We start from the raw sequence: 14,318 nt of genomic DNA on the forward strand, positions 1-14,318 counted from the left end.
TACGTTATCAAGATGAAAAGAAAAGAAAACGAAAAGAGAATAAAATATCTAAAAAAAAAATAAATAGGTGGAGAAAGGTAGGCAAAGAAAACAGAGTTGAAAAATAAACATAAAAAAAAAGAATAAAGCAGGAAAGAAGAAAAATGTTAAATGAATGAAAAATAAATTGTACAAAAGAGAGAAAGGAAAGAGAAAACTAGAAAACACAGAATAGGTAAACTAGAAGTAAAAAAAAAACATAAAAAAACTAACCAAATTGAGCCTACGCCATTAAAGCCACACCCGCGCCGTGACGCCTAATGAACCCTGAGCCTCACTGCGAGTAACTACCGCTGCATTTTTTGGCGAGTTAATGGTGGTATCGAAGCCACTGATTACCTTTCCGGGCCAGGTGCGAATTAGTTTTATGGGCTGTTAGCGACACCTGGGCCGGCCTGACCTCCGTCGCGTTTCTGGGTCCTGCCGTTACGAGGCGCCGCCCTATCACCGGTATTATGACTGCCATCACCATCACGACATCACCATCGCCCTTTCTTACAGTCACCAGTTTAGGGACGCAGACACGCATTCTTACTTTCTCCTTTACAATCTTTCTCTTCTCGTTGGTAGTTATTTATTTATTTACTATTATCATTTTTTACTCTAACACTCACATTGGATTTATTTTACTCTGTCTCAATCCTCTCTTCTCTGTGACTGCTTTCTCTTCGTCTCGCCACAAACAGGTTCCTCTGCCAAAGGTGCCAGAATGATCCTTTGGGTGTTAGGATCATGTGTCACTTGCTATTAACGTAATGAGCGATACTGTGTGTATTACTTTCCACCAGTATCAGTATCATCACAATCACCATCACCACTATCACTATCAACTTATATATTAACCTCTCCACCGCCATTTGACTCATCTTCCCTTAATTACTGCCAACTGTTACTCATTTTGTTCTTGTCCTACAGCCATCTCTAACATTATATTGGTTAGAAATTAGAAAGTTTATCCTTGTAATTCTTTCCTTTCTTCTAAACGCTTATACAAATTCCATATATTGTTTTTTCGGTGGAGAATTGTTGTATATCCCAGGAAAGGATTCTAATATCATTCCTTCGTTTCCTCTTGTCTTACAGCCACATCTAAACATTATATTGGCTAGAAACTGGAAAACCTATCCCTGTAACTCTTTTCTGGCTTCTGAACGCTTATACAAATTTCATACATTGGTTTTAGTGTAGAGAATTGTGGTACATTCCAAAAAGAAAGGGTTTTAATACTCTTTCCTGATCTTCTACTGAATTATTACGTATGTTCTTTACTAATGCCATCGCCATCACCGCCTCCAGTGCCGTGCTCGTCATTAATACTATAACCACCATTAACAATCACAATACCCAATTAAGACATAACAAGGCAGGGACGGATTCACTGAAGGTACACGGAATATTGCAATCTCCCTAATTATGATGATGATGTCCTTCACCGCATCCTCTTCCTATAGATCATCGTTATCATCATCAATTTCCATAATTCTACAACAGGGCAAAGACCATTACCCAGCCTTCCTCTTCCGGCCCTCACTCTTTCTCAGACTATCAACGTAAAACTTGTCACTTCCTCATCCAGTTCTGTATCTAACCTTTCTTATGCGTTTATTGTGTACCTTTTTTTTATTCACTCCCTGGAAATAACAGACGTATCACATTCTTCTAGTTATCTAATTTCATTTCTCCTCATCACATCAGAGCACAGTACAGTAAACCATGCATACCACAACACACCAAAGTATAATACATTCACAACACCTTCCGAGGCATCATACTACACCACAATACACCAATTCACACCAAAAGACAGCAGTAATTCACACCTTCTCGTGCCAAAACACACCACAACACACCACAACACACCACACCAAGCAACCTTACACCACACCACAATCGCACTACACCAATTTACTCCAAAACACAACACTAATTTACACGCTCTCACACCACACACACTAAGCTACCACACACAAGCGCACTCACCTACTACAAAACACAACACACACACACACCACAACACACCACACTAAGCTATCCTACACCACACCACAACACTACACCAATTTACTACAAAACACAACACTAATATACACCCTATCACACCCAAACACACCGCATCACACCTCAACACACCACAACCGCACTACACCAATTTACTCCAAAACACAACACTAAATTACACCCTATCACACCCAAACACACCACACCACACCACAACACACCACAACCGCACTACACCATGCCACACACATCCCGCAGAGCCACAGTAGTCGTGCGTTAGTGAGTCCGCCACCTGAAGGCCCCTCACAGCACACCGCGGAGGCTTGTACTGTTAATTAACCCACCTGAGGACACCTGAGGACATTCCCGCGCCCGCATAACCCATTCCGAGTGACGAGGCGAGTGACGTGAAATGGACACTACACCAAGCGAGTCAACATCAAGTATTTAAATGTTCCGCTTACTCGATCCGTTTGCGAGTAGCGGCGATTTGCGGATTCGCCGACAAATAGGTAAACAAGTGAATAGACAGATGGACAGACGGATGCAGAAAGGAAGTAGAGGAAACAGACAGAAAAATAAGACAACAAAAAAGTAGAAACAACATAAAAGACTTGGACAAATATATTAACAGGTAAACATTTAGAAAGACAGATGGACAGAAAAGCAGGTAAACAAGTAAACAGACAGGCAGACGGACAGACACATGAAGCAAGGAAGCAAAGGAAACTGACAACAACAAAAATAAGGTGACAAAACAAGTACACGAAGATATAAAGGGAAACAAAGTAAAAGAGATGGACAAACACATTAACAGGTATTTAGGCAGGCATATGGAAAGATCAGCTGGTAAACAAGCAAACAGACAGGCAGAGGGACAGATAAACAGACAGATAGACACACAGACAGACAGACAGACAGACAGACAGACAGACAAGCCCCAGTGTCCACGAATTCGTCAATCACAGTGTTTTGCAAGCATCCATTAAACTTCGCGCCGTGAACATAACAACAACAATCACGCAAAACATTAATCTGGGAATCGCCAATGACTTCACTTGAGTTTTTTTATATCACTGTTTTCATATTTATCGTTCCCTCCCACACCGTCTCCCGCCCCACGCTCTCCACCTACCTGTCTGCCTGTCTGTCTGTCTTCTGTCCTCCCTATCTTACTTGTCTATATGTCTGTACGTCGATATATATGTACCCTCTCTCTCTCTCTCTCTCTCCAATAATGCCCACCTTTCCAAATTGCTACTCTCGAAAAAAAGGAACTAAAGAAGTGAAAGGGAAAATGCAAAGCTACCATGTTAATCCGAGGGTAAAACAGACCAAGAGTAGTAAGCATTCAGGTACCCAGGCAATCATTTCTCTATACTTGTACATCTGCGCTTTTTCAATTACGCTTCAGTAACGCCATAATGGGCTTCCTGTAGAGAGAGAGAGAGAGAGAGAGAGAGAGAGAGAGAGAGAGAGAGAGAGAGAGAGAGAGAGAGAGAGAGAGAGAGAGAGAGAGAGAGAGAGAGAGAGAGAGAGAGAGAGAGAGAGAGTTATGATATGCAAAGATGACAAACGATGAATCACGAGAAAGGATGAACTAAGACAAATATGAAGAAGAAGACGAAAGAGGTGCACGCTGAGGAGAGAATAAAAGATGAAGAGGGACAGGAGGAGGAGGAGGAGGAGGAGGAGGAGGAAGAGGAGAGTGCATCTTCACTTCAATCCTTCTTATGTACTTAGATCTCAGGGTACTTCATTACTCTCTCTCTCTCTCTCTCTCTCTCTCTCTCTCTCTCTCTCTCTCTCCTTAAGCTGTCTCGAGCCGCGACTGACTTTCATTTCTCTCTTTTTCTCTCACGTAACAAAATAAACTAGCAGATTTTACATTTTCTTTCCTTTCTCTCTCTCTCTCTCTCTCTCTCTCTCTCTCTCTCTCTCTCTCTCTCTCTCTCTCTCTCTCTCTCTCTCTAAATGAGCTAGTGTAATGAATTGCCAGATTACACCTTGCTTTCTTCGCCTTTTTAGTTTCTTCAACAGCTTTCTTCTTTTCACAAATTCCCCGTGACACGTTTTCTTTCTTTCCGGACTAAGAAAGAAAAGGAATGGTTACTACGTTCTCTACGCTAAAAGGGTGTAACGAGTTCCCGTTTTCTCTTAGTTATATATTTTTTTTCTCTCATCCCTTATGTGGAGTTAAGAGCTTAATCTAATCTCTCCAGACGCGTATTACGATGGTGTCTCTCTCTCTCTCTCTCTCTCTCTCTCTCTCTCTCTCTCTCTCTCTCCTATAATGGTTAAGTGTCATGTGTTTTATCTAAATGTGTTGCAAACTTTCCCCCTTTTCTTTTTATTTCTTTCTCCTTTCATGCATTTCAAACTTTTTCTCTGTCCTCTCTCTCTCTCTCTCTCTCTCTCTCTCTCTCTCTCTCTCTCTCTCTCGCGTTTTAGTCTCCTAAGCACGTTACACTCGAAATATTCACTTTCATGTTTCTTCTCAGTCTTTATTTCATCGAGGAATCAAATTTTCTTGCATTTTGTGTTGATACTTTTCTTCTCTCTCACTTTCTGTTCTTTTCGGTTTTCATTTCATTTATTTATTTCTTATTCTTGAGATGAATATACTTTTTTCTTTATTTGTCTGTCTTTCTGTCTGTCTGTTCGTCTCTCTCTCTCTCTCTCTCTCTCTCTCTCTCTCTCTCTCTCTCTCTCTCTCTCTCTCTCTCTCCGGATTAATGAAACAATGACAGTAATGAATTCCAATTTCACGCACTAAAAAAAAAAAAAGAGACATAAATGGTCTGCAAGAGAGAGAGAGAGAGAGAGAGAGAGAGAGAGAGAGAGAGAGAGAGAGAGAGAGAGAACCTACAGCCATATATCTACACTAACCCACTCACCCGCCCATCCACACTCACACAAACACACACACACACACACACACACACACACACACACACACACACACACACACACACATCTACTCCTCAACACACACACATAAAGATGGAAGGGTAGGGGAAACAGGTAAAGTAGTAGTGGTAGCCTTCTTCGTGTGTGTGTGTGTGTGTGTGTGTGTGTGAATGCAAGGTCGCAAATCTCACGGTACCTATTCTGCGCTGGGTAAACACGAACTGCAGGCTGAAAGGAGGCTGCTTCGCTTTAATGGTTTCCGACTGGCCGGGATTCGAACATGGGATCGGCTCATGGGGTGGGGAGAAGGAGGAAGAGTAGGAGGAGGAGGAGGAGGAGGAGGAGGAGGAGGAGGAGGAGGAGGAGGAGGAGGAGGAGGAGGAGGAGGAGGAGGATGTACATACGATGGTGTTGAAATGGAAGTGGTGGTGTGAGGAATGCAAGAAGGAGGAGGAGGAGGAGGAGGAGGAGGAGGAGGAGGAGGTAGTGGTGGTGGATAGTGGTGGTGGTGGTAGTGCAGGAGGAGGACACAATAACAAACAAGTAAAGAAGGAAGGAAAATAAGAACAAAGAGAGAAACGAGGAAGAAGACCAACAGGAAGAATGATAAAAAGTGAGAAACAAAAAGGAGGAGAGAAAGAGAAGAACACTATAACAAGAGGAAACAGAAGAAGGAAGAGGAGGATAAGAACAAGGAGAGAAAGAGGATGAAGAGAAAGAAGTGGGCACAAAGAAAATATAAAAAAATAAAGAAATAGAGCATGACAAAGAAAGGGAGACACAAAGAGGGACAATAAAAAATATGAGAAAGAAATATAGAAGAATCGCAGTTAGGAGGAGGAGGAGGAGGAGGAGGAGGAGGAGGAGGTGGTGGTGGTGGTGGTGGTGGTGGTGGTAAATAAGGACAAAGAGGCAAAGGAAGATAAAAAAAAAGTAGGGAAAAGAAGACGAAAAGAAAGAAAAGAACTGAAAAAATAAAGAAAATCACACTTTGGAGGAAGAAGGAGAAGACAAAGAGAAAGGAGAATGTGGAACAAAGAAAATATTAAAAACAATAGAAAATTAGATTGAAGGAAGAAAGACATGAACCAGGGTGTGCAATTCACAGGAAGAAGAAGAAGAAGAAGAAGAAGAAGAAGAAGAAGAAGAAGAAGAAGAAGAAGAAGAAGAAGAAGAAAACAAGAAGAAGAAAGAGATAAACAAAAGAAGGAAAACGAAGAGAAGGTTAAAAAGAAGGAAATTGAAAGAACAAAAGAATAAAAAGAAGAAAACAAAGATCGAACCTCAGAGGAATAGAATTAAAAGAATAAAGAGAAAGAAAACAAAGGAAAGACTGAAATAAATGAAAGGAAACAAGAAAGAATGACTCCCATCAAAGAAGAAAAAAAGAAAGAAAGGAAGATTGCACTCGGAAAACCAGTCACGCAAGATTCACGTCACGTCACGCAGCGGACACACACACACACACACACACACACACACACACACACACACACACACACACACACACACACACACACACACACACACACACACACACACACACACACACACACACACACACACACACACAGACATTACATACGAGAAGATCCAGGCACCTTACGCTACCTTGCAAGTCACGTTTAAATAAAGCATCCAAGACCTTTTCTGTACGTGACTTTTTAGCGCGTTACTGCCTGCCATGCGTCACCCCACCAGCAGCCGCCCGCCACTCCTGCCCTTTCGCTGGTCAGTGGTATATGGCGCCTGTCTATCTCCTGCTATTCTTTCTACCAAATCGAAAGTGAACGATGCATGCCAGTCGTTGGCTCCGTGTTGATTGAGTTGTATTGTTCAAGGTACACATGAGGAAGAGGTGCGCGTGCTGGCGTGGGTTGTGGATCGTGGGTCGTGTGTCGAGTCATTGGGTAGCAGGGCGTGGGAGTTTGGAAAGGTTGGATATGCTCGGTGGTGGCAGTCATTCACCCAAGGTCGTCTGGTGGGCATCCAGACATCCGTTCATTTACGAAAACAGCTTAGCGATCACGGCAACCAATCGTTTGGGTTGGACTAGGACCATTCACTCCTCACACACCGGGAGAGCGAAACCATAATCATTAGCTATTATCTCCTGCCTATTTGCTGCTGGTGAACAGGAACCATACGATATAAGGTGCCCATCTGCCTCTAGACGCTTATGACTCGAACTCAAACCTTCTTGATTTGTGAGGCGAACAGGCAAACCAATAAACTGTTACTAGTGCTTGTTGCAGTAATAGTAATGCAATCACACAAATCAAGAACCTTAAAAAAATTTGTAAACAAAAAAACAAAAAAACAAAGAATAAACACCAGTAGTAGTAGTAGTAGTAGTAGTAGTAGTAGTAGTAGTAGTAGTAGTAGTAGTAGTAGTAGTAGTAGTAGTAGTAGTAGAAGTAGAAGTAGAAGTAGTAGCAGTAGCTGTCGCAGTAGCTGTAGCAATAACAGCAATAGCAGCAGCAGCAGCAGCAGCAGCAGTAGCAGCAGCAGCAGTAAAAGCAACAGCAGAAGAAGAAGATTAATATATACTGCCATCCTCGAACAAAGCACGAGTAGAGAGCACCGCCTCATAACCACACACGCCAAAGATCACCTTAACATTTCTTCACCTCCTCCTTCATAATACTTCACACCATAACTCCTTCCTTTCCTCTTTCCTTTGTGTACTCCACCACCCCTGCCTCCCCTCCGCCACTACTTCCCTCCCGTCTCTCCTCTTTACTCTCACACAAGACTTAACAACACTTAATGACACTCCTAAAGTGCTCTAAGTGAATACCCATTCACTTAACGCACCACATTCATAATTCTTGCTCTTTACTGCTCCATATAAGAGAGCGCTTCTTTCTTTCTTCTTTCCTTTCTTTCTTTATCCACGAAAGCGTCTCCGTCCTTCACTGCTTCACTGCATATCGTCTTGCATCTTACACCCATCACGTCTCGTCGTCTCAAGGGTCTCAAGTATGGATCAAATTTAAGTTTCCCATATTTTCTTCTTCTGAAACACTCAAAGCTGTTTCTTCCTTTCTTTCTCACAACTCGCTTATTCTATATTAGTGTTTCACATAAAGTAAAGCTTATTAAGTATTCTCTGTAATTACCGACTGCAAATACAAACTAGCTCGTATAATTCTCTATTTCTTTTGAAGCACTCACTGTTCCTTCCTTCTCACATCTCGATTACTCTGTACTTGTCCTTCATAAAAAAGACATTTATATTTTGTCGTTCCCTTAGACCGCAAGTATCGATTAATGTTAATTTTTCTTTGCTTTTTCTCGATATCCTTTCTTTCTTCTTTGCTCTCACTCATCGCTTACTCTACATTCGTCTCCCTTAAGAACAAAACTACTTATTATATTTTTTCGTCGTTTCACAAGTATATACTGATATCATTTTGTAATATTTTTTCCTTACTCAATTACATCTTGGTTACAATACAATACAATACTAAACACAAACAGATAAAACACATTATATTTTCTTGCTCTTTACTTTCCATTACTATATTTTTAATACTCTGTAATCTTTTTTTTTAAACTTTATGATCGTATCTAGCTATTTCATCATACAAATCGCGTCTCCATTAACAACAAAAAAAAAAATACTGTCTTCATTTCTTTCCCGAGCCACAAACATCAATAAAAGACTACACCCCTTCATTTCTCCCTTCTCAGACATTCAATACAGCTCCTCAATACTGTCAATCCCGCATCAGAGCTACCAAATCACTCACATCCCTTCATTCTAAAGCACTATACACAGCCTTCCACTGCCACCCCTGCCCGCCACCCCTTGCGCCGTCCATCACGAGTCCACTCATCATCCATCCTTCATCCGGATACTCGCTGGAGAAGGGATAGAAGCACCGCCGCCACACCATCGTCTCCCACTCACTGTCTGTCTCAATCTCCTGCTCCAATCATCGCTCTATCCCTGCATAATTAAAGACACTGCAGGCTGTGACTATTGGGTATAAATTTTTCATCATCGTATTGATTAACAGTGTCTGAGGGAGGAGTTTTGCAGGGTGTTTTGTCTGGCACGGTTTTATTATGGTTAGATTAGGTTTAGTTAAGTCAGGTTTTGTCTGGTTATTGTTTACATCATCGTTAGCAATAGGAGAGAAGTTTCCAGGTGCTGTTGTGGGTAGTTTTTTTTATTTTTTTTATTTCATCTATCTATTTGTTCATGTAATCCCTGCATTATCAACAGTGTCTGAGGATGGATATTTTTTTTGCTGGCTCTTTTCCTTGGTTTAATTTGAGCAGAAATGGTAACATGAGCGATATTTCAATCCGTTAGTGTAGGAAAGTGAGGCCTATCAATAAAGTTAAGTGGATGAAAGTGGTTATGAGGATGTGAAGTGTTGGAAAGTAGGCAGGGGAAATGTTCGCCCTTTTATTGCTGGGTTTTATTTTTTTCTTATACTTAATTACTTCTAGAGTTTTTAGACAATTATTCTTTTATGGTTTAGGCTTTTAAATAATCTGCAATCTGGAATACACGAAATTAATCTCTCTCTCTCTCTCTCTCTCTCTCTCTCTCTCTCTCTCTCTCTCTCTCTCTCTCTCTGTATGTGTGTGTGTGTGTGTGTGTGTGTGTGTGTGTGTGTGTGTGTGTGTGTGTGTGTGTGTGTGTGTCTGTCTGTGTTTCTCTCTCTCTCTCTCTCTCTCTCTCTCTCTCTCTCTCTCTCTCTCTCTCTCTCTCTCTGTGTGTGTGTGTGTGTGTGTGTGTGTGTGTGTGTGTGTGTGTGTGTGTGTGTGTGTGTAGTCTCTCTCTCTCTCTCTCTCTCTCTCTCTCTCTCTCTCTCTCTCTCTCTCTCTCTCTCTCTCTTTCTCTCTCTCTCTCTCTCTCTCTCTCTCTCTCTCTCTCTCTCTCTCTCTCTCTCTCTCTCTCTCTCTCTCTCTCTCTCTCTCTCTCTCTCTCTCTCTCTCTCTCTCTCTCTCTCTCTCTCTCTCTCTCTCTCTCTCTCTCTCTCTCTGTGTGTGTGTCAATGTAAGGATTATTTACAGTGGCCTGAATGTTGACAAAGGAAGGCCATAACAACACAACAGCTGAGTGAACAAAAAGCTGACTGTCTGTATGAATGTAGGTGTGTTTGCATGTGTCTCCTGTCTTTCCACTTACATGATGAGTATTCTATCTCAATACAATAATACCAGTGAAGAGAAATTGAGGTTTTTTTTTTTTTTCCTTTTCGTCCATTTCATTAAGACTCAACAGCGCACGTTAACATATTAGCCACTTTTAAATGTACGTGTCATGAATTTTTATTGTGAGTTTTATGTACATTTTTTCCTCCTTTCCGTTCTATTTATTTATGACTGTCATACGTTTTCCATGGTAAACTCTGGAGCTTCATTTAAGAGGGAGGTTTCAAGACATTTATCCCTTTCTTTTGGCTAACTCTCTCGGACCTGTACGGGGACTGGCATTCTAAGTGTTTTTTTTTAATTTTTTTATTTTTACTTCACTCTTTATGTGGCCCTTAGCCGGCTTTCCCTTTCTACATAAAAAAAAAAAAGCGCACGTGGTCTTGTGTGGCAGACATAATTATACAAGAGTTAATAACACGTCCAAAGATTGTAACAAGATAACATTAAGAGATAAGATCAATGAAATAAATAAACAAACAAAGTAAATAAAAGATAAAGTAAGATAAACATCGAATACATAAAACACTCAAATAAAACAGGATAAATACATGAATCAATAAATCAACTAAGTACATGAATCAATGAATAAAAAAGAATAAATCAGGAATGGTCAAGTATTATTCCAGCTTTTCTTTCTTTCCAGTTCATTAAGATCACCACACCACGTGATGCAGCGGCAGCCTCTATTATTGTGTTTTAACCATTGCAATTCACGCATCTCCTTTAACGTTAACCCGCGTTTCCCCAGAACTCTAACCCTTAATTTGCAGATTATTAAATATTTCACTTCGGTAGATGAGTTTTTAAATTTATGATAATCACTCTTTAGTTTACTCTTGAATTATTTGCCTGTGTCTGCTTTTCTTTCCTCCTTCCTTCCTCCCAGTCACCTGAACTGTTAAATAGAGGGACATCATTACAGGACACCTATAGAACTATATAAGTTAATATTTCGTTTATTTATTAATTTAATCTTTCTCATTTAACTTTTCTAGGGAAGAGGAATGGAGTTCTATTTATTTGTATTCCATTTTTCGTGTTCTCTTCTTCCATTCATTATCTCCTTCACATGTAAAGCTGGCAAACGACGACATTATCAAAGAATTATGTTCACATTTATAAACACGTTTTTTTCATTGGTGAAGGTAAACCAATCTGAAAAAAAAAGCTAACTTCCCAAAGGTTCCAATGTTCGTTTCATATGTAATTCGGGAAACTCAAGAGAGAAAAAAAGTGAAAAAATACGGAAGTGTTACAGGAAAGTTACGGTTTCAGAAGTGGCGACGATAGTTTTTGTCCACATTTTCCCTCCTTTTCCCTCTAACATTTTTTTAACCTCTTCAGTACTGGGACGCATTCTTATCACGAGTATTTTTTGGTACGATAAGGCAACTTTATTTACATTAGGAAGGGTCTATGGAGGTCAGAAGATTAATGGCCAGAGTCTTCACTATTTTAATACCCACATAAGTTACTGAAGCTGTATAAAATCACCAATAATTATTACCCTAACCTTTTTTAATATCTTCAATACTGGAGCGCATTTTTATCACGAGTTTTGGTATGATAAGACGATTTCATTTTACACTAGGAAGGGTCAACGGAGGTCAGAAGATTAATGGCCAGAGTCTTCACTATTTTCATCCCCACATAAGTTTCTCAAGCTGTAAAATATCGCCAAATAGTAAGCAGAATAAGTATGAAAACGTGTCACGGTACTGAATGGTTAATATCCACCATTAATCATTACCGTCTGATTTCTAACCGTTCCAAGCTGTTGTATATATTTTTTCCTGACCATACCTGCCAGTCTGCCGTTACCTTTACCTGGCGCTGTGTAGAGTGACGGAGGATACACAAATTAATCCTATTACTCCGTCTGTAATTTTGAGCAGTTGTGTCTGAGAGATTAGAATAAAAGGTCGGATGTAATTACCATGCCAGTACAACCTTTGAGAGGAGATGGTTGCGGTTGTTGTTGTTATTGTTGCTGGTGTGGTTTGTATACCTGATTGGTTTTTATGTTCTCGCACTGTAATGGGTGTGTGTGTGTGTGTGTGTGTGTGTGTGTGTGTGTGTGTGTGTGTCTGTCTCTCTGTGGGTTCGTATCGTTAAATCACATCCAATAATGCTCGTACGCACGGACGCACGCACACAAGCACACAAACACACACACACACACACACACACACACACACACACACACACACACACACACACACACAAAGAACAAAGCACTATACACAAAAAGGGACAAACTATACACACAACCTCACACACACGCATACACATACAAAAAAACAAAAACAAAAACAAAACACGATATCCATGCACCATCATAATTACCAGGTTTTCAAACAGAGACAAATCCCTGAGGGCGGTGCATCGGGCCAGGTACGGCACTGATTGGACTGTGCCAGGTGTAGGGGAAGGCAGGGGCGTGGGGCGTAGGTGTGTGTGGCAATGAACAAACTGGTGGAGTACTGCTCTGGCTACAAGGGTCTTACAACATCGAGAGAGAGGAGGGTAAAGCAGAGAGAATGTAGTGTACAAAGAGATGAAAGAGAAGTAGGAATGAAAGAGATGCAGGATGGAAGGAAGGAGTGACAGACACACAGAAAGAGGAATGTAAGGGAATTGAGGAGGAGTAGACCGAAGAGAGGAATGATAGAGAAGAAAAAGGGAAGGAGAGTGAAGGAAGAAGAGGATGGAAGGAAGGCGTAGAGAACACAAAGGGAGATTTGTTGGAAGAACGAGGAGAAGGAAGGGGAAAGAAGAATGGAAAATAAGAGCGGTGAATAGAAAGGGGAAGGTATGAAAAGGATGAGGAAAGAATAAGAAAGTCATGGAATGGAGAAGGAACACGAGAGGAAAGAAAGAGACGAATAAAGAAAGCAAGATAAGAGACAGCAGGGAGAAACTTACCGATCGACTAACTGGACAAAGTGGCTGACTGAATGACTGGCTTACGAACAGAAATACTGACTGATTAATGGATTAAATGTTTGACTGACATTCAACGGAACAGCAAAATCATATGGCAGCATTGAGATAAAAGATAGGAAAGGGATAAAGGCAATGATACGAAAGATAACATGGAAGGAAGGAAGGAAGGAAGGAAGGAAAGAAGGAGAGAACAGGTATAGGAAGGCAGTCACGCAGTCAGATGAGAGGAGCCCCCTAGTCTTTAAGTATTTCTCGGATGGTTTACTAGCGATGCAAATGCGTTTCTTATTTTGCACGCGAATTATTAATCAAGCTCGCCTGATCCTGCATGATGAATTAGTGCTGTGCGCGAAGTGGTGCGGAAAAAGCAGACTAATTAATCGAGAAATAACTTACACACTCCTGACGGGAACAGATACTCACGCCCCCGACATAAAGCTCTTCTCTCCTAGCCATCCCTGTACAGCTTTCTTTCTTCCCGTTCTTGCCTTGCCTCCGTGGGAATTCATAAGAGGAGTGTTTGTAATAGGGAATGAAAGAAAGTTGTAATTTGGTTGTAGTTTCTGGAGTGTTCTTTCGCGCACAATGACTTTTGGGACTGAGAGAGAGAGAGAGAGAGAGAGAGAGAGAGAGAGAGAGAGAGAGAGAGAGAGAGAGAGAGAGAGAGAGAGAGAGAGAGAGAGAGAGAGAGAGAGAGAGAGAGAGAGAGAGAGAGAGAGAGAGAGAGAGAGAGAGAGAGAGAGAGAGAGAGAGAGAGAGAGAGAGAGAGAGAGAGAGAGAGAGAGAGAGAGAGAGAGAGAGAGAGAGAGAGAGAGAGAGAGAGAGAGAGAGAGAGAGAGAGAGAGAGAGAGAGAGAGAGAGAGAGAGAGAGAGAGAAGAGAACGAAGAAATATACAGAAAGAAAAAAAAGTACACGTAGAAACGAAACAAAAGAGAAACGATAGATCTTATAGGGAAAATAAAGAGAAAGAAACAGCGAAAAGACACTGAAACGCTTAAACACACACACACACACACACACACACACACACACACACACACACACACACACACACACACACACACACACACACACACCGCGAGCCGCCAGTCCGAAGCAGGAAAGGATTCTGGCCAGCGAGTGATGTGAGTGAAGAGGCCTGGTTTCCCTTGATCTTGTATTTAATTAAAGGTCCCGCCAGGTGAGGCAAGGTGAGGGCAGGGAGGCGAGCGGGTATGAGTCTCACTCCTCGCGCCGCCACATTGTC

General features: G+C 41.3%; 1 protein-coding gene across 3 annotated transcripts in view; it reads left to right on the forward strand.

The window, feature by feature from the left end:
- LOC123499993 (contactin-5-like) overlaps window positions 1-14,318 on the forward strand; it is a 73,757-nt gene that overhangs the window by 9,831 nt on the left and 49,608 nt on the right. The window lies entirely within an intron of this gene.

The sequence above is a fragment of the Portunus trituberculatus genome, chromosome 50 (genome assembly GCF_017591435.1).
Source record: "Portunus trituberculatus isolate SZX2019 chromosome 50, ASM1759143v1, whole genome shotgun sequence".
Classification (NCBI taxonomy): Eukaryota; Metazoa; Arthropoda; class Malacostraca; order Decapoda; family Portunidae; genus Portunus; species Portunus trituberculatus.